We start from the raw sequence: 11,303 nt of genomic DNA on the forward strand, positions 1-11,303 counted from the left end.
CCTAGAAGCAGACAGGCTATTCCTTAGCAATAAAGAAGCAAGACACAGTAATTTCCAACAGCAGTCTTTAGATGGATTTGCAGGTAGAGTTTTCTATTTTATCCACAGCAAGCACACCAACTTCAGCCTCCAGTTGCTGTTTCTGGTTAGCCAGTCAAGCTTCTAATTGGCTCTCCTGCTGGACATTATCTCTGGGACACACCAGGGCTAGGAGAAGGGAGCCAGGCTGCTACCTTGCCAATACAGCCAAGCCATCAGGCATCATCCTGCAGTGAGATCCAGGCAGAGAGGCAGCTATACAATAACTCACCCAAAGCACCATGTAGTCATTAGTCCACAGTGAGCTGCTTACGCCTTCATCCCAAGGCAGTAGCAGACCCAGTCAGTCCTACATGCCCCTCCCATATTGGCCTGTCTGTTTTTTCTTACACATGGGTAGTCTTGGCTGTCCATCCCCAGTCTGATCGCTTTTACTCTTCCCAGCAAGCCCAGGAGGCGGCTGAGTTCTCCAGGGAAAATGAAGCGGTGTGAATTAGTTTGTCAGCAGCTTAACCAAAGGACAAACAAGAGCAACACTGCCAGCACAGCTATTTCCAGCCTCACTTCAACAGGCAGCTTGATACTTCAAGTTCAAGAAAATAAAAGTGTCCTGGGAAGCTCTGCAACTGGTCTTTGGTTGACATTAGAAATTGTCAGACCAGGAGGTCCATGTGTTGTGGGGAAAGGAGGCTTGGTGTGATATCATCCAGCTGGGTACATTTTATGAGAAATCTCAAATTCAGAGGAGGAAAGTGTTGAGCTGTCCCCAGCATCCAGACAGGATCCTCCAGGCAGCAAGAGCAAGTATGAGATGAGAAAAGATGTTTTTCTATGGACAGTAATGATAAGTCCAGAGGATTTTTTTGCTTACCCCAGTGACTTAGATGGCCTTTTCCTTCTGTTGGTTGCAACAGACATTTGCCCAGTCCTTTGGTTGCTTACCAGGTGCCGCAGTGGTGCATTTTGTAATTCCTACTGGGGAAAATTGGCACAAATATTATCTGTGTTCTACGTAAGAACAACAAACACTGAAAGGAGCTCAATATTAAATTCCCATGAAAGTAATGACCAACTCAGGGTCAGACAGGTGGCTCCACTCCTGTGCAACAGGAGAGCCAGAACACCTCATCCAGTCAGTTCTGACAAGGGGTCCCCTACAATCTCTCCTTGGTGTTGCATCACTGCTAATCTGAAGACCAATTTCCTTAGTGTGAGAACTAAGGAGAGCAAGTACTGGTTCTTAAGAAATGATGAAGTTCCTGACCTTGTACAACATGTCTGCTGGTGCTTATATGTCACTGTTGTTCCTTATGGGGTACAGCTGTGAAGTGCTTGCAGTCAATTTATCCTTCTGTTGCTGGAGATTTACAGGAGAAAAAAGGACAGTCTCTGCTTACCAAGCAGCAGTGGGGATTCTCCAGTGAGCTATGTGTTTCTAGAGCTGGAGATACTTGTGTTCCCATGACTATGTCTAAATGTGTGCAGCTGACCACTATGGTGTCCCTGTTCTTGTGACCTTGGGTTCAGTCTAACCAATGATCCAGCTAATAAGTTTGTGTTAACATAAGCAGAGGCAGTGGCAGTCAGAAGAAAAGACATCAAAAATCAAATCTGAGGAATTAGGGGAAGAGAATTCATTAATCTCCTCTTTGCAATGACACATGCTTTCCACTCACTTTTTTAAAATGACATTTTACCAGCTATTAGTTTACTGTGAGCATCTCCAGCCCTGCCTTCCCTCCCCACAGCCAGTTCCCTCAAGAACAAAATTAAATTTAAGCTACTAAAGTTGGACCTTTCTGAAGTAAAAAGAATCTTTAAAAATGGATTTTTTTAAAGGTCATTTTGAACTTTATCTGAGCACACATGGACACGCAGGCCATTCAGCTAAATAATGCCATCTGACCACCTCCTGTCACTATTACTAGGATAAGAACATCATTTATGTGAGGGAGAGAGAGGAAGGCTTTCCACTCATTCCTTCTAGTCCTCTTCTAATTTTTTGAATATTTTAATGCTGTGAATTTGTATAGCTGCTTCTCCACTTCCAAATTCCCTTAATAACCCATAGGAAAGGTCATGAACTTACATTGAAATGGGACATCCTGATTTTGACCTAAAACAAGACAGACCGAACTCCTTGCTCCCATGAGATCAAGCTGTATTCTCCAGGGCTCAACCTGTTCCTCATCCTTACCACATCCTGTCATGTTGGCAGTTCCTTGGCAGGACAGTGTCAGAGCAGTCCATCCTCCTGCTTGGGTCTCTTTCCCTCTTCCAGCAATCCAGCTTTACAAGTTAAATAAAATATAACGTATTATCATGTATCTAAGATCGTGCTTAACTTCAAGCACAAGAACAATCTAATCAACCTCATGAGCATCTTTTGTGGGTTTATGCTTCACTGTGCATGCATGGGTGGGAGAAAACTCAGGGAAGTACAGCATTTGTCCCAGCAGAGCCCCTATCTGCCAGAGAAACCCTCACCATCGACCTGAAGCATCTAGAATTAATAAACATTATCTTCAACATTATCTTAACAACAAAGGCTGTCATGGGGAGATGTCTTTGCACTGCCAGGCTCCAGTCTGAACAAACAGGGCCTCTTAAAACCATGGAGTCCATTTCCAGATGTGGCAGATCCACCATTCTTCCTCTAGCTGAAAGTAAAGGGTTTTGCACACAGCTTGCTGTGAGCTGAGCCATGCAGCAGAGCTCAGTGCTGGGAAAACACTGCATGTTATTTACTGTATCCAGTTCTCTCCAATCATGACTTAAGTCAGGCCATATTTATGGAAGAGACACTTAAAAATGTCCCAAGGCATGCTTTGTGTGAATGGGGACTTTCCTAAAATGGAATTTCAGCACTCCATCTCTTCCTGCAATGGCATCCATGTCCTGCTTCACAGATGCCCTGTCTCCTTGAACAAGCTTCCCTTTAACAACGTTCAAACATTTAATTTGCCAAGTGCTGTGGGAATCCCAAAGGTTTGGAAGAACTATCTATTATAAATGACAAAACATGACATTATTATAGGTAGCTTGACTACTCGATGTCATCTGTGTTCTACACGGCTCCTTTAATGAGGCTGTCTTTCCGATCCTGGACATAATAGAAAAAGATCCCGATGCTAGCACTTCCCAGGTATTCTAAAAATTAAAACAGCCAAGTCCTTACAGCATAAAAAAGACCACTTTATAAACCCTAACCCCCTCATATACAGAGGAAGGTCTTTTAATATTCTGTTATTTAGTTGTACAGGCATTCAGAAGAAGGCTGCTCCCAGCCACCCAGTGCAATTCAGTACATGTTCCCCTGAAACCTAACAACACAGTGCCCTCTGCTGCATTCTTCTCTGACATATTAAAAGGAGGAAAAAAAAACAAACCCTGCCATGCTTTGCAGCCTATCCTCTGGCTCAAATTGAGATAAGCAGATGGTTTGTTAGTACTTATCAATGACTCAGTAACATCCAAGGTACTACATAAAACACTTTAGCCGGAGAGAAGTCAAAATAACAAAATGGATTCCATACGAGTGAGAGCAAAAGCAATTGAAAAATCAGCTAGGGAGTGCAGAAGTGCTAGCAGCTCCACGCCTTAGCCCGGCTGTCCCTCCTCTCCAAGCACAGCTCCAAACCCAATTATTTAAGTTCAAAAACTAGATGCTATAGTTTTGTTGCTTTCTCCCTCCCACCACCCTCAGCCCCATCCACCACATCCTCCCGTGACAAAATGCTTACAAGAAGTATGTGAAGAAAACCAAGGACATGCAAGATTGGCGAGACCAAACACCACACAATCTGCACAGTCCTGATGTCAGGTAATCTGCATCAAGTGGAGCTGGCCTCAAGCAGCATCACCTCAAGAGAGAAGGACAGGCTGGGAAGAAGACATTTCTGTCATCCTACTCTTGATTTTGATGGCAGTGCTAGTTGTTGACATTCCAGGGGACAGGGATCTTTGTGGATTACTGCAGAAGAGAAGGACGAACACAAGGTAGTCTTGAGGAACCTCAAGGCCAATGACAGCATTTCAGCAATTCTTACTTTGAGCTACTATCACTTTGGACTCAGTTAATTAAAATCAATAAATGTATTTGCTTTGATTCGGATTTTAGGCCTTCACTGAACAGTCCTAAGGCTTTTTTTCATAGATTCATCAATGATAAAGTCGATAATTTAAAATTAGCTAGACATACTGTGAATATTGTCCTGGCAATGTAAAGTACTTCTGAACATGATGACTCCAGGGAGTGCACAGGCATTAGGATTTTAAAGCAGCACCCTGCTGGTGCTGTAGCTGAAGAAAAACACTCCAAAAGACTATGTTCAGACCCAAACACCAGTGTTTGGGAATATTTCATTCTGGTTTCTAGGTTAACCTGCTAGAATAATAGGGACCAACAGCAAACTGAATCAAGAGTCAATGAGATGACAATCTTGAAAGAGCCAATCATTGACTCTTGCCACCTAAGCATACAAAAAACAACTGGCTCTAAAACTGTGCCATTAAGAAATGTTTAGTTCTTTACACAGTTGGACTGATATTCAATATTGTCAGACACATGTTCCAAGACATTGTTTGCAACAGAAACTTAAAAAGAAGATTGAGTTTCTCTCCTCATCACTGTTTTAAGCAAAACTTAAAAATTGAGAGGCTTGTCTTAAAATGCTGAGGTTTGACAAGTCTGGGCTTGTGTCTGGGTTATACTGTTATCTGGCAAGGCCATGAAATCTATTCCAGCACAACTATGGGTTTATTTGATCCTCCCCTGAAATTTGAGCTTCATCCATCTCTAAACCTTTAGAAAATGCAGGTCTGCTATGCCTTCTTCTTTCCAGAGTACCTTCTCTTGTGTTTCCTGCATCGTGCTGGGTCCCAGCCAGGCCTGGAAGCACCAACCAACCACAAGAAAGATTGCTCCTTGAGATCACCACACAGGAGCAGGAAATATTATGAGCCTCTTGGGCGGGCCTGTTTTTACTGAAGGAACCACCCTACTCAGCAGACGCAAAACCTTAAATGTATCCAGAAATTCAGCCAAAGCTTATCCTTGTCAGCATCAGCCACTACTAAGAATCAACTCATTCCACTGATACAGTGAAAATCCTAAAAGGATGGCTTCTTTTGACACATGCAGTTAGGAACACTATTCTGATCAGCAGAGAGCACAGTATGTATGAACCAAAAGGCACAAAGGGCATCATTCTCAACTTCAAGGATTCAAAGATGTCCAGCCTGCTTGTCTGCAGAATGGAAGAAAAAACTGAGAGGGCAACTACAAACTGGGTTGGAATCTGGATGCACAGGAAGATCTCTCTCTGATGCAGCTACCCTGAAGGTGAAAAACTGGGAGAATCCCTGCTCTGTTCAGAACAGTATTTAATTACCTAAAGGAAAAACCATGTAAATAGACTTTAAGAGACACACTTGATAATAAATCTATGACAAAAGGTAGTGTAGAAATCTGTGCTTTTGAATTTATTATCTGACCTCCCTGCTGAGCATTCCTGTGCAGCTGCAGGATAAAATAAATTGGTCTAGCTAAAGAAACTGTAGGAAACATTTGAATATTCCCTGTTCTGCGATATTAACCTGTGATACTTCTGACCGTCTCTCTCTCAAGTAGAGAATGGCACAGTCACAGTGGACAGATCAAGATATTAGGAATTTCATTGGAAGTGAGAAATGCAAAGGGTAGTAGACCCCAGGCCAAGACCCCTGTATTGCAAGTGCAAAAGTGTTGTCTTGCTAAAGCTAACTAGAATTAAAAAAAAAAACAAAAAACAAAAAACCAAAACAACCTTCATTAAAATACTCTCCTGGGAAATGTGCAGCACATGACTACTTAAAGGAACTGGTTTTGCTTAGAAATACAGCCAAGTTCCCATATTTCTAAAAGATTAAAGATTTTTTTATCTTTTATTTCTATATTTCTTTTCCTTTTTCTTTTAAAAAGCCTTCATAAGAAACTTAGCATGGAAAGGTGACTTCAGTGCACAGGAGACGGACACCATGCTGTTCGTTAAAGCAGACAAATAAAGGGCTCATCCTGTAAAGTAGCTGAGCACCAACGCTTTCTGTCAGCTCTGGAAAAGCTTCTGGCTTGCAGCACTTAACACAATTGAACTGTGGAGGCCATTATTCTGCAGTTTTAGATCCAGCCTGAGTCTCTCTGACTTCATTAAAGCTTCATCTGGGCAAAAGCAGACCCTGGTCTGCACAAATCCTTGGAGCCTGACAGCCTCATTGCTTTCCCTCTCGGTGCAGCCACCTGAGAAGTCCTGGCAGTCTCTATACTACTGCTTATTGTAAAATACACATAACATCGTCAACAAACCTTGTGCCCTACACCTATGGGAGCAGACGTTCCCTGAGCCTACTGCTGGCAATCTAATTATGATGCATTCAGAAAACCTCATGCTCATCTTAACACTTTATAATAATGATATTAATTAAAATTAAACACTGTTCAAGGGACACTAACCATACATTTTAGACTGGAAATGTGATGGTTAAGATTAGATGAGACACATTCATCAGACTTCCAGGGACAAATTTTGAAACAGAGGACCACCAGCATCACATCTGCAGAAAAGCAGATTTACAGCCATCTTTCATTTGCAGGCACAAAATAGCAGATGGTTTGCAAAACCAGGGAAGTGAACTTAAAGCACCCACTCTGTCTTTTACAACTTCACAAGCATGAGTTTTGCATGGAAAAAATGCGTGTGTTCATCATTAACAGATGCAGGTCCTAACTCTTCCACTTTGATTATTTCTTTTTAACTGCCTTGTTTCTGACGCCTTTTAAAAAGGAGCACAACAGCTTCTTACTATTTATCCAAGATCTTGAACAAAAATTATTCCTGGTGGGTCTTGAGCTCCCCCCATTGACTTCTCAATAGTAGCTAACATCCAGGCCTCATTTCAATGCTCCACCACTGTCCAGACAAGCTTTTCTGGGTGGGATGTTGAATCTTTACAACAATGAAGAAGTGATTGCCCTCTGCTGTGTGTACGCTTACTGTATTTTAGCACTACCACTGTTAACAGAAGTTATTGCTATGCCCAGCCCTTCCTGGAGAGCGCTGCTACTCAGCTGAAGAGCTTATTTTCCTCTTTCTTCAGTGATAGAAGAATAATCATTTCTGCCCAAGCTCTTCCCCCTCCCTGGCCAAAGTCTCTTATGATCTGAAAGACTCTCCCAATCTCAGAATTGGAGCACAGGGTTATTATGGTCTGTATTATGTGCGCCATCAGCACTCCAGTGAGCTGATGGTAATACAATGGTGCCAAAATTGGTGAATGTGCCACAAGGCTTTTGACATCATTTGCCATGAACACTGATCCATAAACTCCGAGCTGCAGGCCATTGGCATGTCACCCAAATGACAGGCTATCAAATCAGGTTTTCAACAGCTCCCCAGCATGGCTCAGTCTCCATTAACTCTTCGTTGTTAGTGTTGAAAAAGGGTGTAACCATGCACATGGCTAAGGACTTCAGTGGTCTCCTGGCTTATGACCAATTTCTATGGTAATTCAAGGACAGCCAGTTGTTATTTTTTTTCTGAAGAAATAACCAGCCTCTCTTTTCTTCCTGAAATAATGTGAGAAAGATTAAGGCCACAGTTTTGGGCTTTTGTCACCTTCTTGATCTTTAAGAGACATTCTCTACTCTTTCTCAGCTGTGTTTCAGCATTCTGGATATATAAAAGTGGCAGCAACCTTAGGGAATACCACTTCACAGACAGATCCACAAAGAAATATAAAGCTGGAGATAGGTCATGCTCTTTCCTTTCTTGTGCTGTGACATGAGGACTGAGTCATGGAACAAAGGGATGTGGCTGGGAGGGACCTCTCTGGCTATTCTTCACTGTTAAATCAACACCCTTCAACAGTATCAGGGTTCACAGCTATTTATTTACCTGAGGAATGGCAATGAGCCCAGGTGACACATGAATTTTATTTTAGACAAAAGGCTGCCTAAAGACTTTCACATTGTTACGTTTAAAACAGTTCCCTGGTTCTTTTCTATCAGACATTTGCTCCTTCCTCCAAATATCTTCTTGCAAACAACTTCATTTAGATATGCTTCCAACATCTGCTGTCTGTATCAATTTGTCTTTTGGAGCCTATTTTATGGCAGAGACTGTCTTACTCCATGTTTCTCAGAACAGTGTGTAGCTTTACACTTTTAAATATGGGATCAGATGCTAAGAGCCCTCTAGTCCTGTGCAAGGGCTGTGGAAATCATGCATATTCTATTCTATTCTATTCTATTCTATTCTATTCTATTCTATTCTATTCTATTCTATTCTATTCTATTCTATTCTATTCTATTCTATTCTATTCTATTCTATTCTATTCTATTCTATTCTATTCTATGCTAATGCTAATGCTAATGCTAATGCTAATGCTAATGCTAATGCTAATGCTATTCTATCCATAAACCTCCTCTACCAGTCTCTACCTCAATGCCTTCCCATGGCACATTATCTTACATCAATAAGAAATATTTTATGTGGTTTGTTTTCTACTAATCTTCAGACTAAGGTGAGTAATGAATAGGAGAGGACTGTCTTAATGAGACCAGTTGCTTTTATTCTATCTGTTTATAATAAAGAAGACCAAGGCCTTTCATGTGGAAGGTAGGGAAGCTTACTGTCATCCTATGCACTCTTTGTATACCTGCTGACTAGCCTGCAGGGAGACACAGTTCAAGCATGATTAAACCTTTATTAAACAAGTTGTTCACATTCCTATGTTTAAAACAGTTTCCTAGTTCTTTCCACAAGCCACTTACCCCTTCCTCAAAATCTCTTCTTGCAAACAACTTTATTCAGAAATGTTTACAACACTTCTACTGTTCCAAATATTTCAACATAGTCTAGTGAGTGGAATGGTTGCCCAAAGAGCTCAAGTCAACCCTTTAGCTCTAGCCCCAGCACACCTGAAGAGTAAGATCTTGAGAATAGAATATGATCTGATATTCTGAGAGGGAAAAAAACCCACAGAACAGAAGACAGATTCAGGGTCTATACTGTTAACAATAATCAGAAATACTATAAGCTGTTGAGGTGCACAGCAGGATACTAGTGTGGCAGTCCCTTCCTCTCTAGAACTGAGCAGTCCTCTTCCCTCTTCTTTCTCTGGAGTTCAATCCTTTCCTTTTTTCTCAACCATCAACAATGACTGCCAACACAGTAAAACTTTACCTCCCTGCTCTCTCCTCTGCTCCAGCTTTGAGGAAAGCAAAGCTAAGCAAGATACTGCAATTATAGATAACTCATTTGTGTTCCAAGTTGACACCGTCCACCTCATCCACTCTTCATAGAATCACAGAATGGTTTGGGTTGGAGGGGACCTTTAAAGTCCATCTAGTCCAACCCCTCTGCAATGAGCAGGGCTATCTTCCACTAGATCAGGTTGCTCAGAGCCCTGTCCAACCTGGCCTTGAATGTTTCCAGGGAGGGGGCCATCTAACACCTCTCTGGGCAACCTGTTCCAGTGATTCACCATCCTCATTGTAAAAAACGTCTTCCTTATATCTAGTCTGAATCTACCCCGCTTTAGTTTAACACTGTTGCCCCATTCTTTCTCTATTTAAGATAACAGTGATAATAATAACCAACAGTAGAGAGAGCACAGAAGAGGAAAAAAAACCTCAAGTGACATAATTTGCCTTTGACATTTATTCTTCATGGGACCTGGCACATTGCGATCACTGTTGAGTGTTTCAATAGAAAGAGATATTTTGAATATTTATTGCACTCTCTGACCTTTCTGGAGCTAATGGATGCCAAGTTCAGTATGAAAATCCACCAACCTTCAGAGAGTGACACAAACTGTTGAGCTTGTGATATTAATTCCTGGAAGAATACTAAGGGTAACGATGTTTCTCATCAGGTAAAAGGGTCTGAGAATGAGGGAGAACAATTAGCCAAAGCCAGGAACCAGACAAGCAGTTTTGGCTGGGCTGTGAACAAAGTACAGTGGATAGTTCTAGCCCCTACATGTTAAGTCAAACCTTAGTAGCTGCAAGTAACATATCTGCTTTCCTACATGCTGATACTGAAATAAGAGGTTGCAAAACTTAGATTTGTTTTTCTCTGTGGGGAGTGTAGAAACCCTCTTAGTCTAGAACTCTTTCATTGCCAACATTCAAATAAATGTAATATACATTTTTTTCAAGCTCATTGGGCAGTGAACACCACACACATGATCAAAAAAGAATTAAGCAAGTTAATTCAGTTGTCTCCCACCAGGCCCATTTTCATCACTGGTGGCATTACAGCTTTTATATGTGGTTATTTTTAGCATCAGCAAATAGCAGTAAGGCTGGTCTGTGGCAGGCATGTGAAGGAGCACTGGGCTTTATTACCTGCTTTGTTACAAACTTCCTCTTGAACCTTACTAAATGGTTCTGTTTCTGTGCTTCCCTCACCCATGGAAAATAATCATGCCACTCAGAAGCTTGCAGGGTTTGATTTAGTAACATTAGTGAAGCTCTTGGTTGTTAAACTCATTATGATTGTTTACAGAAAGTTGCTGCAATGAGTAAACACTGGTTTGCTCTACAGGGAGATGACCAAGCTCTTGGGAGCTTGGCACACTGCCTGCCGTTCCTCAGCCGAAAACCCAACAAAGCAGGGGAGTAACCTGACTGGATTCCTCCTGCTCTATGCCTTGATACAGGCTCTTTCCACTGCTCAGGCCAGGCCAACATCCCCTTCCACCATGTCAGACCTGGCAATTACTAATTCTTGTGAAGAGAATGACCAATCTGATCAGAGATATGTGTAACAATAAGCAGTACCAGATGCTTCAGCATCCCCTTCCTTTAACCCTGTGATGCGTAAGAAAAGGGATCTTCTATCTGCTGTCTTGGCTAAGGTGTTCTCAAGTCATAATCCATTTTATTCTAGAAGCTCCACCTGCACCCCTGATCTCATCACGCATAAGGGACCGAAGCAGCAGGCTGAAGGCAGATGGGGGGGAGCTGCTCTCCCCCTGTGGAACACAGCTTTCCCCCCCCAACTTTGCCCTAATTCCTAGGGCACCGAGGGGGGACAAAACCGGTGTCCCCAACCCCCGCTGCGGGTGTTTGTTCCACGCCGGGACACGGGGCGATGGCTGCCACCTCGAGACCGGACAGTCCCTAAGGTGACAACGGGAGGCAGGGGACAGGCCGGCGACCCCTGAGCCAGCCCCAGCTCCCGCCTGTTCCTTCCAGTCGCTTCCCGCCGGAACTCTTTGCC

Source organism: Tyto alba, unplaced genomic scaffold (genome assembly GCF_018691265.1).
Source record: "Tyto alba isolate M040663 unplaced genomic scaffold, T.alba_DEE_v4.0 Super-Scaffold_3, whole genome shotgun sequence".
Lineage (NCBI taxonomy): Eukaryota > Metazoa > Chordata > Aves > Strigiformes > Tytonidae > Tyto > Tyto alba.